Source organism: Mercenaria mercenaria, chromosome 4 (assembly GCF_021730395.1).
Source record: "Mercenaria mercenaria strain notata chromosome 4, MADL_Memer_1, whole genome shotgun sequence".
NCBI classification, from domain to species: domain Eukaryota; kingdom Metazoa; phylum Mollusca; class Bivalvia; order Venerida; family Veneridae; genus Mercenaria; species Mercenaria mercenaria.
In genome coordinates, this window is record NC_069364.1 from 47522646 (window position 1) to 47537193 (window position 14548).

Here is a 14548-nt window from a genome sequence, read left to right on the forward strand (position 1 = left end):
AGAGCATCAGTAAGTTTATTTCTAACATCCTTGACCATGTTTAAAGCATAAAAAGTGCAGTTTTGCAGGTCAGGATACTTGAAATAACCAATGGAAACAAATATTTTTTATGTATTACACAGTCACTTCAAAATACAGGACTCTGTAGCCATGCCACTGCACATCATTCAATGTTGGCATTAGCTTAAAACATATTACAAATTTAAAGTTCTGTAACATTACTGAAATAATGACAGTGGAATTCACCGACTGTTCTGAAAAGATAAGTTCCTGTTGAAGGTGTGGGAGGGACGAAATCGGTCCGAATTAAATTTATCTAGTTAATCTGAGACGCACCATGAGAAAACCAACATAGTGTATTTGCAACAAGCATGGATCCAGACCAGCCTGTGCATCGGCGCAGTCTGGTCAGGATCCATACTGTTCGCTTTCAAACCCTATTGCAACCCTATTGCAATTGGAGAAACTGTTAGCAAACGGATGTGCAGGCTGGTCATAAATGCACTATGTTGATTTTCTCATGCTGCAGCTCATTTACCCCCTTGTATAGCTTCATTTCAGCATAAATTAATTTCTTGTGTGAAATTTAAATCTAGATGTAATTAAATGTGTACAGTCAAGTATTAATGCATATGGTCGCAAAAAAAATTATCAAAGGTAATGATAAATATATTTTTATTCAATTTGACTATTATTCCTGGCTTAAATTATTGTTTAGTTATTTTCAGAGCCTAAAAATATATGTTTACCAAGTTATAAATAGAAATAGAAAGACAAATACAAATATTTAAGAGGTAATTCAATATGATAATAGAAAAAAAATGAAAAAATAATTCAGATACAGATACAATAGTTTCCCAGACATCAGAAAGAAATTACTGTATCTGACACTATTTTCATTGTATGTTTGTAATTTATGATATTTGTAAGTTAAAAAATAATTCTATGCTTAAAGCAATATGAATTTAATAAATAATTCTTAATGAACAATACAGATACAATAGTTTCACGGTGACTTTTTAAATTCAATATTGTCATTTTGAAAGTGAAACTATTGTATCTGACACTTTTCGCTAAGTCTTAAGAATAGCATTTCAAAAGCCTATATATTATTTCTTATTTCAATTGATAATGATTTTAGAATAGTGATATTGAGCTGTGTTTTTAAGAAAATATATAGTTTTTTTTTTATCCTGTAAAATTAAAAAAAAAATGCAGATACAATAGTTTCCTACTCAGCCCTCGAAACATAGTAGTAATTAAACAGAATGATAACTCCCTTGTTAAGCAGGCTTACTTACTTCTCAAGTCTCACGCAGATGCTAGTCGCAATTACTGCAACAAAAATTTGGCATTTTCTATAAAGGAAATGTTGTCAAGTCCATGGTTTTATGTATCTGAAATAATCAGTCTGATATTGAAATTCCTCTTAAAATGTGTGTGTGTGTGTTGTGTTTTTTTTTAACAAAGAATAGTAAACGCATTTTAGCAACAATGGTATCCTGGGATTAATAACTCAGCTTGGTTACAAATATATTGTAATTCAATCATTATTTTGAGTTAGAAAACTATTTAGATTTAGCACAAGAATGTAAATATAGAATTGCTTTAGCTAGATTTAGAACATCTTTGCATAGACTTAAATTGAAACAGTGCGGTACGACAATATACCGCGCGAACAGAGGTTATGCAAATCATGTAATATGAAACAAATAGAACCAGAATACCACTTCTTGTTTGTCCACATTAAAGAGATCCGAGAATGAAATATCTTAATCTGTATTATTGTCAATGGCCAATTGTGTATAAAATGATAATAAAACACTGTTTGTATTCTTTCTAAGCTTTTATATTCGTGTCATATGAGAAAAGTTAACTGTTAGGAATATCCCCTGAAAATTATTCCTGTCTGTAATGTTCCAGTTGACTAATATACTCTTCAGAAAATGTTAAATCTGTCATTTTCTCACTGTATTAATAGACTAAGTTATATTGGCTCCAAACATTGTAATATGTTTTATGCTTAATAAAGCTTGTATTCGTATTCGTATGAAATGAGAAATAGAAAAGGAGTTATTGATCTTCCACGTCAAGTAAATTCATTTCACAATAAAAAAATAAACACTTAACCAACGAAGCGCTAATTAATTCATCTGTACAAGCCTTATCATTTAAGTGACTTTGTCAGCTTATATCATGTATACATGAAGAGCATAATTTTCGGATTTAGTTGACATCTGCCAACTCGCAAAAATCACATAATTGTGCATATTGTAAATAATAGAATCGATATATTTGTAATATTGCTCTTTAAAGAAATGCAAAAATAAATAAATAAAAAAATAAAATCCGCCTTCGCAAAGGTTTCACAATTTTCTGTTATATTTTTTTTATTCTTGATAATGTCAATTATATTTGCCGTAAAATTCTGATACCGTATAATATTTTGCAAATAGTCGTTGAAAGGGTTGAAAACTGTTCAAATAAGTGGTAATTTGTTAGTTAGTTCAATGTAAAAATATATAACAAAATATTGCAAAATAATACCGTGTCAAAAGATTGACACAATTGTACGGCGCGTTGTCCACCCCCTTCTGAAAAAAAAAAAAAATAGGGTGGCGTTTTATTTCTGCACATTTTTATCATCAAAACGCTAAAATGCTGTAATAATAAAGCATTTTTGATATCGTCATAAATGTATAATATTTGGCTTCAATTATATGCCGATTATTTTAATCTTATACTTAGATCGTTAACTATTCAAAATGTTCAGCCACTTTCGGTTTATATATATTATGATAGGCAATTATTTGTTTGCTGGTTAAAATCTAATGACGAACATGGAATAATATAATGTTATTAATCGAGCAATTTCATATTGGCCTTGTTTTTTGTCCAAGGGTTGTCGTATTGGTCCGAGGCATGCTATATAACTGCAGATAAGAAAAACGCAAAGAAATTGAGTAAATACAACTTATTATTCAGGCTAAAATGTCATAAATATTGAATTTGTGCCTATTACACAGCATATAAATCTTAAGTAACTCTTTGGAATAACGAAACTTCTAAATTATAATTACTCTGTTAAATAGGCAGTCGTCATATAAAAAGGATTGGTCTTACCTATCGAATTTTATTTACTTCCAAATATAGTAATTATACAGTCATGTTTTTTTTTGAAAATTCATAAGAAGGCATAACACTGTGTATTAAGTTTTGTGTTTTAAATTTGATGATCTGCAGCAATCTTTCAAATCTTTCTTGTTGAAATACTACGTTATTTATGAAAATCACAAAACGGCTTATCTGTCTATCCTACGTTTGCTGTAATGTACCGAATATTACCACAAATATAAAACTATTCGTCAAAAAATAAACAACAACAGTTAAAATAAAATAATAAAAGAAATAAATAAAACCCGTAAAATTATTAAGTTTTTTAATATTGATAGATCTTCTATTCAACTTAATGAAATCTTCTAAATTCCGCTGTCTGATTTCGTAGTCTCATTTTGTTTTTTAATGTAACTTCATCAAATACGCAATATCAATTAGAAATCTATTAGTAAATTTGTAGTAAATGTAATTCCCGGCTGGACACGTTTCTTAAACTCTTTTCAACGAGTTACGTTAGAGAAGTCAGTCGGTGGATACCTTGATGTAAAAAACCGCTTAAAATTGTCGCAGAAATGGTCAGCTCCCAGACAGAAACAGCGGCAATTGAAAAAAAGTGTCATATTTTGTGAATACTGAAATTCGTACAACGGCTTTGTTCTCTTCAGTTACTTGTCTGATCATTACGAAAATCTACGAAACACCTGATCTTCAGGTTATTTCCTAGAGCGTCGTTCGGGTCCCGACATTTTCTTATGATTTTACGAGCGATTAAACTGCTTACACTTCTAGTGTTTTTCCCAGTATACTGTCTACAATGCTTAACTCGTACATATAATTGATCTTTACATTTCCTTGATATGCACGATATATATTTCAGCAAACATCTCGGGAAATTTAATAAGATCAATATTGCACATGTACTTTTCGCGAAAATGTTTTAGTGTGCTCAGCTGAAAGGAGAATATTCAAGACATGGAATTATTTTACAGGGACGCGCTATAGAAAAAGACCATACATTTGTGCCATCGGTTCATCTAACTTGCAGATGGTCGGTGGTTCTACCCAGGTGTCCGCTCGTGATGACATAATGCGCGGAGGGGCAACTGGGGCCTTCCTCCACCATTAAAGCTGGAAAGTCGCCATATGACCCATAATTGTGTCGGTGCGACGTTACCTGCGTTTCTTTTGACAGTACACGATATCTATTGTCTTCCCAAAATATTTATTTCGTACTTATTTTCCAAAAATTGTACATCAAAGTCTATTAAATGGATAAATAGTGGTTTGTGTAATATTTAGAACACGATGCACTCATCAGTTATTATATTACTTCATCTTATATGTGTATGTCTCAAAAGTTTTGAGCATTATATCTGATTTGAATACATATTAATAATTAGAAGAAACTTACTCACCAATAATTATATTCTTGCAGTATATCTATATTTATTCCAAATGTATTTAAAATTAAATCCACTAAATAATGATAATCATTCACTATGTCTATGTATATTCCAAACTGCATAGAATATCAAATCCATCCAATTTGAATCACAATAAAACGTTTTCTTCAGTATTCCTCCACTATATGTACGTCTATTCCAGACCATATTGGAATTCAGGTCCGATTTGATTATCACCAATAGTTATATTTCTTCACTCTTCCTATGTATTATCCACATGGTATAGAAAATTAACTCCGATTCTAACCAACAACTTCTTCGTGATATTTCCACCTCTGATCAAAAACAATGGTAAGGTATGAATATATTGTTGTAAACTTTTCCCATACCCATTGATGAAAGCTGTCGTCCGTATTGATAGTTGATTTTCGCCTTTGGAAGTAATCGTTACAACATGATAACGTTCCATTCATGCAAACATCATTGTAATACATGAAAAAAAATATATACACAGATTCGACGGATGTAGACAAACTCAATGAATGCAGCACATTATACTGGAATCAAATAGCGATGTATGTATGTATGTTCATAGATAATTCGGCATTGCATGGTCTATATAGGTCGAATTACCATGAAAAACATTATGAACATAATGTATAGAATGGGTACTGTATTTCTAAAAGAATTATAACAATCCTCTGCTAGGTCGCCATTAAAAATGAGTTCTGTCATTATTTATTTAAATAACACAAATGTTAGGTTATTTTAGAATGAACCCATTCCAATGATATTTTATTATCAAAAAGCTGATAAGTAATATTCGTAAAAAAGAATTTCGAAAACAAAGTTATAGTTAGAATTTGACTTATAGGGGATTAAAAATTGCACCATCAATTTTGTTTGACATTTGTACTAAAACCCCGGTTTAAACACAAAAGTAGATACCGAATATAAGCTTATCTCTTACAGTGACAGAAACAACCGCATTTAAAACTAGTCATTAAGTAAATAGAACAACCCGAGCGGCATCCTATTTTTTATGTTGTTTAAGAAGTCCTGATGAAACCAATTTTTGAAGTAAATCAGGAGAGGGCTTTTACAAGCAAACATGTTAGAAACATATAAAATAGATGTAACTGTCACATAATCTGAAAAGAAAACAACTGACTTTAGCCTTATACTTTTTATATATCCTGATCCATACATACAGTTTTTAAAAATTATGTTTGCCTTGCGTCTTATAAATGAAATCAGTAAACACAAGGTGCATAAGACATGCATTTTGGACATTTGTTTCCAAAGCATTTCGTATTGAATAACATGCTGTAATATGGAAATGATTTAACAAGATAAAGTATTTTTTGTATACTTTACTAAAACTCCCGCTGTTCAACTGTTACAAGACTTAACAATAAACATACTTCCTTATTATATTATAAACGAGCAAAACGTTAAAAGGTAAGAATAACATTTTACCTTAACTTACTGACACTGTCAGCTTTCTTTTTCTCGACGTGTGTTGTAGTTGACACTACTTCCATAAACAACCATCAATCACTATGGAAAATGCATCATTCACTACAGGTTGCTACTCCAGTGCCTAGCGTCTTCTCCTTGCTTACTGATGTTGCTAGGATCTTTATATTTCATGATAAACAGAGTGAAACTTCAATGATAATTCAATTTATCTGAAAGGATAAAATTCCAGCCTCCACTTAATTGCAAATCTGAAATTTTACCCAACACTCTTATGTACCCTTTGCATTGTAATGTTGCAAAACATGTTAACTTTTCGGAAAAGATACTCCCTGAACGTTAAATATTTGCAGTATTTGCTAAATTTGTTGTTTGATTTTTAACAGTTTCATATGTCCAGTCTGTTCTGTTGCGATATCCGTACATTGGTTGAGGTAATTCCAGTGTACGAGAAACATAAGTAGCTTATAGATGGTATATATTTGGAGCGGTACAAGCGGTTTATTCTTGCTCGTATTGAAGATCAAGATTTAAAATATGTCTTTTTCTAATTTCAAATTAATCTGCATATTAAAATAACAAATGTGTTTTGTATAGGAAAATGATATTTTCAATGTCTGCAGCTGGTCTGGCAAATACAATTAAATATGACGAAACACGGATATTGAACTATTTTTTATTTTAGGTACATGTACAATGTTTATAATGCTCTGCTCGCTGTTTTGCACAGTAAATGTAACTTTATGAAACATACAGGTCCATCATTAGAATTATGTTTCGATTACGTTAATGAAAGTAGTTGTTTTAGCCGCAACAACGAAAAAAGATGACGACTTTATTATTTTGCGATCAGAGTACTTATTTTCACTGACATTTGAGAAAAAAATGTTATTAGACCATGATAGCGTTGTTTTCCTATTTTTCATAAAATATCAGCTGTTGGAAAATGTTCTAGCTTGACTATTTTCAGTCATATATATATATATGTATTGTTTATAGGAAAATGTAAGTGAACCCATTTTTAAGAAACGCATCCTGGACAAATATGTAAAATTATCCAAATTGAAGAAAAACGCCACAAGTGCATTCAACCGATTGAAAATTATGCACAGGGTTTTGCAATTTGCATGCTCATTTTTGTAATATTCAATAAAATGTCCGTTCTAAACATAAAACCTCATTTTTCGAATTCTCCTGACGGAGTATTTTTTACATTCAATATATGTATGAGGAAGGCAGTCTAGTTTACGAAACTCTAATCTTGGTTTTCATAAACACGTGTTGTGTTGTTACAAATTGTTTCAATACAAACAGTTGATCTAATTGAACCTAGTATTATAAGTGGTTTTAACTGATATCAAACTTTTATTAGCTATAAATAAGAAATCATTCGTCAGATATAAATAACAATTTATATGTAATGTAAAAAGCGTGACGGAAATAATGTATGCATTTTAGTTATAAATTTACTCTAACTTTAATCCTAAATTTCAATAATCAGTAAGTATTTTAAGATTATTTAAGACAGATATAAATTTTCATTCTGATCTATCTCTGCAAAGACCAAATGTTTTAATGTTGGTTTGAAAATTTGTAATGAATGGACAAGACAATGTGTTGTGTTAGGTGATTTTGATTTACTGAGAACAAAAACCAACTTCCACCAATCGCTAATGTCGGACCATTTGCAATGTTCGTGAAAAGAAAACCTTTCATTATGTTCTTTTAGTTATTTTTGGAATATAGACTTAAGCAGATAGACGGAATCCATTCTAACAGTTGTTTTTTTTTTATTCTATTTGATATGTGGATATAAAAAAATGAAAATGAAACTAATAAGAATCATTTATTATTTTGATTATTTAAAAAAAAACTTGCAACAACTTGCTGGATTAATTAAGCAACCATCAAGGGTGCTTACAAACAATATCGTTTGTACGCTTTGCTTTGAAATTTGTGAGTACTATATAAAGTAGAGCTCAGGTTCAATAATGATGGAGTTTGCTGCATGTATCACAAAAAAGTAACGTTATTTGGACAGATTTGAATGAAAGTATTATCTATTATCATTTCTCAACAAACGACGCTTTAATTATTAGCAATTAATCAAAAGAATAAAACATTAGGTCTAATAACATCGACAAAAAGCTCCCCTACATTCATCTTGTGATGTGAAAATTATTCAAGGCGTGGAAGATTCATTAATAAATGATCAATTCCTGGACAAAATAAAATTAAATAAATAAGCTAATAAGTTCAGTAAAATTGCCACTTTCGATAATTTTTGCGCACTTAAAATGATTTCTAACTTGACAGAATTGTTTTTTTATTTTTTTTTTTATTTTTTTTATAGACTGATATAAAATACTTTTTGTAAGGTAAATTCTGCACAGGATAGAATATTTCGTGTTTATATTTGGATTGTTAATAAAATGTTCTTTCCAACCATATTTTGCGGCGTCTTTCGCCATAACTAACTGATGATGTTAAAAGGCTGATTAGTGTAAAAAAATTAAGAATCTGAATAACCGGAGAGAACTAACACAATTATCTTGGTTAAAGCATTGTCCTTAAATATCTCTCACACACAGAATAGAAACAATAGATTTTTTTTAATTGATAGACTTCGGAAAGAATGTATTCTTGAATACCCGAAGAGAGCTAACAAAATTATCTTGATTAACGTATTGTCCTTACATGTCACTTACATGTAAATACTTTAACAAAGAATTGAAACAATAAAATGTTATTTCAAATTGATAGACTTTAATGACAATGGTATAGTTTAAGAAAACAGTGAAACGAGATTACCAGCTTCTGTAAAAACCTCGGGTCATTTCCATTTACATTTGAACACTACCTTTATATTTATATTATTTTCAACTCTCTGATACACAGACAAATTATGCGAAGTATATTTTGTATTTTTTAATAGACTTCCTGTTTCAGAATTAAAAAATATTATTATTGTATACTGGATGTGTCTTGCTTTAGACTTAACTAGAATACAATAATAATACAAATACATATATGTGGCATTTATAACATGCACCGTGCTCTTCTACTGTTGTTTCCCTATTTTAAACTTAGCTCAAGTAATGTAAATAGTTTATTTCTCATTCAACAGATTTAAGGAACGTTTGCACGCAAAGAATTTTTTTCATGCTTATGTTTGCTCAAGATATTGCAATTATTATATCTTACTATTAACTTGAATAATAAAAGCACGTTATTCAACTTTTTCAATTTTCTGAGTTTATGAATAAAACTAATAGCAAGTACGATATAAATTTAAAGACAAACACTTTTATAATGCAGCAATTTTAAAAGCCAAATATGTATGGATATTTTTTTAGATTGATACAGTGTGTACATTTATTCATATTTTTTATGCTTTTCAACGAAACTACACAAAATATTCATTTTAAACGATGAAACGTTTTATTGCACTCATAACAGAATAAAGAAAGGCAAAACAAATGAAAATCAGAATGTGTATATCCATTTATTTTGACTGTAATTTCTCTAGCGAAAGTAATAAAGCATGTGTTTAATCCTAGCATATTGACAAAATTCTGCGGAATTTCATACATTTACTTACTTGTACCTTTCAAGGTTTTAATAAAAAAACGTTTATATCTGCTTTTCGTTCTTTCCAGTCGTCAACTGACTGTCATCTCACATTAGTTAAAGCGTCGGAGAGCTAGAAATGACGTTTCCATTGTTCAAAGCTTAGCTGTATGGTACTACAGTAGATATATCGCCGTGTCATAACCTTAAAGGATAAAACTTTACTTTTAAACTTTACTTAAAAGGAAATCAAGATTCATACCGTCCGTAAAGGACACAGAGTAGCAAGCTCATATATTAGCTAGAACAATGATTACGGGAGGAATATATTGAAAGACAGTTGGCGGCCTAAAAGATTTCATTGCGCGGCTAGCGCAAAATATTTTCAGTATACTTCAGACTTCTTGAGCTCCGCATTTTTTCGCATTATTATCGTTCACTTTATCTATAGTTATTCCAACTTGAACATTAATTGAGTTAGGTGAATATCACAAATGATTATACTCACTGTACCTGTGTATGTTCCAATTGATGAGCCGCTGGTCTAGTGGTGACGCGTTTGACTGTCAATCAAGAGGTCCGAGGTTCGAATCTGGAATTTTATGAAATGCTCTTAAGTGACTCCCACCTAATTAAAAGGCATGTATCAGTGCTATTTACTATTTAAAAACCAGACTGTAAAAAGAGTTAGAAAATTAAATATTATTTAATAATCAACAATAATTATATTCCCTTAATAAGTTTTTGTATATTCCGGACTGTATTAAAAATTAAATCCGATTTCTATCACATTTAACACTTAATTCCAAAAGCAAAATCACCTCTTCGCGAACGTTTCAGCTCTGATGAAAGAAAACTAATAGAACGACATGAAAAGATTGCATATAGCTTGCAAAACAGCTATTGGTGTAAGCTGTCGTCCGTATTGACTGCTGGTTATCAGTCGCTTTTGTAAGAACGACTTCATTACAATAACTGGTAGAAGCAATACATACAAGACAGATAAACAAAGTTATGAAAGTAGCCCCGCACACTGAAACTACATAGTGCATAGACAATACGACGATATATGACCTACACGTATCGATTTGCCGTAACATCAAACTCATTCAATAACTGGTCAATAGAAAAAAATGGAGAACGAAGTACACAAATAAAGGAGTATGATAATTTACAACGAGGTAACCCTCATTGACAGTACACCACTCGGATTTAAACCAGCTTATAATGCGCCAAACTTAAATTGTAATCCCCGTCAACTTGTATAAATATTACAAATTTGCAAGGGATCAGGCACAATCCGTGCCAATTTCTCTTTCTCGAATAACACCGGAGATAAAACTACACTGCTGAAAACTAAATTTCCCATCCCATCTACCCATTTTCTTAAACCTTTAAAACCTTTGCTGACTTGTAACGATTTTGTTCATTTAGTGACTATGTAAATACATTTCTTGCTCTGTTGTGTTTTAATATATTTTTCATGGCCTTCTTGGTTATGGGTTGACGAGGCAGACAAGAGGTGTCAAGTTGACGATCTGACACACAGCAAGTTTAAGATTTTAGACATTCTCAATACTTCAAATCACCAGTTGGCTGGCACTTACAAACTGAGTGAAAACCATGTGATATCTGTGTAATACGGCATAACAAACTTGTACAGTTTATGTAGTGTTTTTGCACATTAGTCGACCTTTTTGTTTTTTGGAAAGGACGTATGCTACAATGGTTGCTTGTTTTACCTTTATACAGTCTTTATACATGTGCATCTGTCGGACATAAACACTTAATGTCATTGAATTTCTTTGTAATGAGCATTTTGCATAAAAACTCTACAACTGATAGTCACCTTCTCATGCGATTTAGTTGTTCATATCAGCTTTTGAGACACTGTATATGAATAATAATTAACATTTCTGTTTAGAAAAGTGTTATATATTCTTAAATTACTATTGATCTTTCTAAATGTCACTTCTTGAAAAATTATGTCGTCCGAGGGTTTAAACACGCGAGCTATACACACAGTTATTTCACTATTTCGTATAGCATTGCAAATGCCTTTCGTTTTTTCTCCTACATTGATATTGGGACCTGATCTCATTCCCGTCAGAATAGTGTTCCAATTAAGCCGGATCTAGGGGCGTGAGAGATGTTTCACCTTCCATTACCTCTCGTGAACAGACTTAGTCAAACTGAGAAGAATGCTTTTATGTGTTTCAAAAGGAACTTTTTAGGGACATTTATGACTGCAGTAATCATAGTTATTATATACAGCGAAATTTGAATCGAGGTTAGAGGCTAGATATATCTTTATTTATAAGCCTGCAGGCTTTGTTATTTTATTTAGGTTTTCTCCGAGTGATCTAGTAATCTGGTAGTTCTAGCTTGCTCAGTTTACTGTTGCGCTTGCAATGTTTTTCTTATTTGTGTAGTTTATTGTTGCACTTGACAAGTGTTTAATAGTTTGCCTTATTCGCAACAGGTTTTTCCGTGTGCTTATTTTGCTTAACGCAAGTTTGAACAGTTGTTTCTACATTTCCTGTCACACTTTTACAGGCTCGCTCGTTTCTTTGTGGACAGATGCTCCTTGTTCTACTTATTCAGGCTCGCAGGTTCTTCTCTCGACCAGCTGCTCCGATACAAATGGCCTCAAATCTTGGAAGTTTTATTAGTTAGCGTTACTTGTTACCCTTTACAATATTTCTCATGTGATTTAAGTGTATCATATAATTATAATTGAATATTAATCAGATAATTGTTATTGAATTTAATGATAAATCATTTAGTGTTTTGTTATATGTTCTTTCCGAATGATAAACTAATATGTTAATATGTTAAAGAAGCCAACTTCTGTATTCTTTGTTTCGTTCGAATTTAAATACACAATATAAAGGGAAGAAAATGCTATTGAAAATGTGTTACAAAGAAGACGGCATTTATTTTCCTTTGTAATATTTACAGTAAGATAATCCCATTGTATTTCCTGTCCATAATTGACAGATGTACAGTATATCATGATACACATACTATCATACATTCTTTCAGGTGCTGACAAATTTATTACCTCGAAAAGCTTCAATACATCATCTACATTAAAACACGGTTGTGATGTAATCCTTTGTTAGTTTTGTCCATTAATAGGTTATTGTACCGATACCGTTCTATACACACGATTATTTTACTATACCTGTCCATTAATAACCTGTAACTGTCCATTCTTAAAATAATGGATACTTTAAGAATGGACAGGTACGGGTTAATAATGGAAAGGTAAAGTAACAACCTTGTACGTTGAGAGATGTTAGTACATCAACTTATGAAATTCGAAAGTTTCGAAATATAAACTGCAATTTTCTACAGAACTTGTAGCTGCATTAAAAACACTCTGAAGGGGAACGTATGACTTTAACCCAATTATCAGTCAAATAAAAATCAAACAATGTGTCAAAAGTAATTAAAGAATGTTAGTTTAAATTTTAATCCGTTAGAAAGTAATAAAGTCCTCTTTGTGTAATCCTAAATCGCACTGAAAAAGTATCGGAGATATACACCTCGTATGGCATTTTGAGTCGAAAAAAGATGAAAATAGGCAACGTAATGTAAAAACAAGAGCTGTCGGAAGACAGCAACGCTCTACTATTCAACGGCCTTGTGAACTGAATGAGTATAAAAGTCGGAAAGGGGCATAATGTTTTAAAATTGCAAAAAGGGTTATGTACAGTGTATATCAGCCCACGACAGTGGACAGTTGTGCAAGTTCCATCCAATTCTCATCAGTGGGTACTGAGATACCAGCTTACATACAGCAATTTAACCAAAAAATTGCTTAGTCGAAAAAAAAAAAGGCATAATTTTGTAAAAATGCAGAGAAGAGTTATGGAACCTAAGCACTGCATGTCAGATCATTACAACGAACAAGAGTGTGACACAGGTCGCCAATCACGACATAAACGAAAATGTTGCAGGCTCGGTTTGATTGAGTCTGTTCATGGACGGTAGTGGAAGTGCAAGCTTTCACGCCCTTTAGCCCCGGGTTGAGCAGAACTCAACATTTACACATGTTATAAGTACCAGAATATAATTTAGAGACATTAACAGATGTATTCATACGGCGGTGCACATGGAACCTTCAATGATGCATAGAGTGCAATTCCATGAAAAGCGGCGTATGTCCCCAGAAATAATAATGGCTGTGCCCTAAACGAGGAAACAATGGGCAGAATTAAACAAACTGGAGTCCAATAGCTTCACCTATTCTTTGAATAGTCGAGCTAAAAACCTAATTTGTCTTTCTTTTTCAAATGCTGCAGACCTATCTTTTTCATGCAGTGTTCTTGTAAAATTGGTTGAATTTTTGCAATAACTGACATTTGTTGCAGTCCTACCCAGAAATGTGCAATTTCACCTTTCAACTACAAAGACAAAAAAAAGCAACATTAAGTTCCCTAAAATGTTTACTGCACGTTTCGGTATTACCAGAAAATGTGGCCGTAATTAATGTAACAATACAATTTTCTTGCAGTAACGATGCTATTTATTGTAATAACGAAATATTTTTTCGTAAAAACGAGATATGAGTCATAACGAGTAAAGATCTCATGTGATACGGGTATTTTTTCTAATAAAAATGATAGAATACGAGATAAGAATGATTGTATTGTAATAACGATATAAAATACATACATACATTTTAGAATGTCTTCACCTGGACCCGTCTTGATTTATATAAAACTGTAAACTCAGCACGAACAAAGCATAGGCAACAATTGATACAAAAATGTACATACATCATACGGCCAAGTAAAATTTTACTTTTTGAAAAGGTACTTCAAATCATTCATAAATATGACAAAACGAGATATTTCGAAACTTTCCTAAGAATCAGCACTCAATATCATTAATGTTTAAAAAACTTTTAATTGCAATAAATATTTATATGTAGTCTAATTTAAACTCCATTGTCTTGGTATTTTTATTCA

General features: G+C 31.5%; 1 long non-coding RNA gene across 2 annotated transcripts; it reads right to left on the bottom strand.

The window, feature by feature from the left end:
* Positions 1–613: 613 nt before the first annotated feature.
* Positions 614–11071, bottom strand: LOC123551602 (uncharacterized). Of its 2 annotated transcripts, none has more exons than XR_008370591.1 (3): positions 10391–11071; positions 10083–10161; positions 614–6211 (listed from the first exon to the last, which is right to left on the bottom strand). It is a non-coding gene; the product is annotated as an uncharacterized LOC123551602 (long non-coding RNA). The 2 variants fall into 2 exon arrangements; XR_006686444.2 differs by lacking the exon at positions 614–6211 and adding an exon at positions 8494–9774.
* Positions 11072–14548: the final 3477 nt, after the last annotated feature.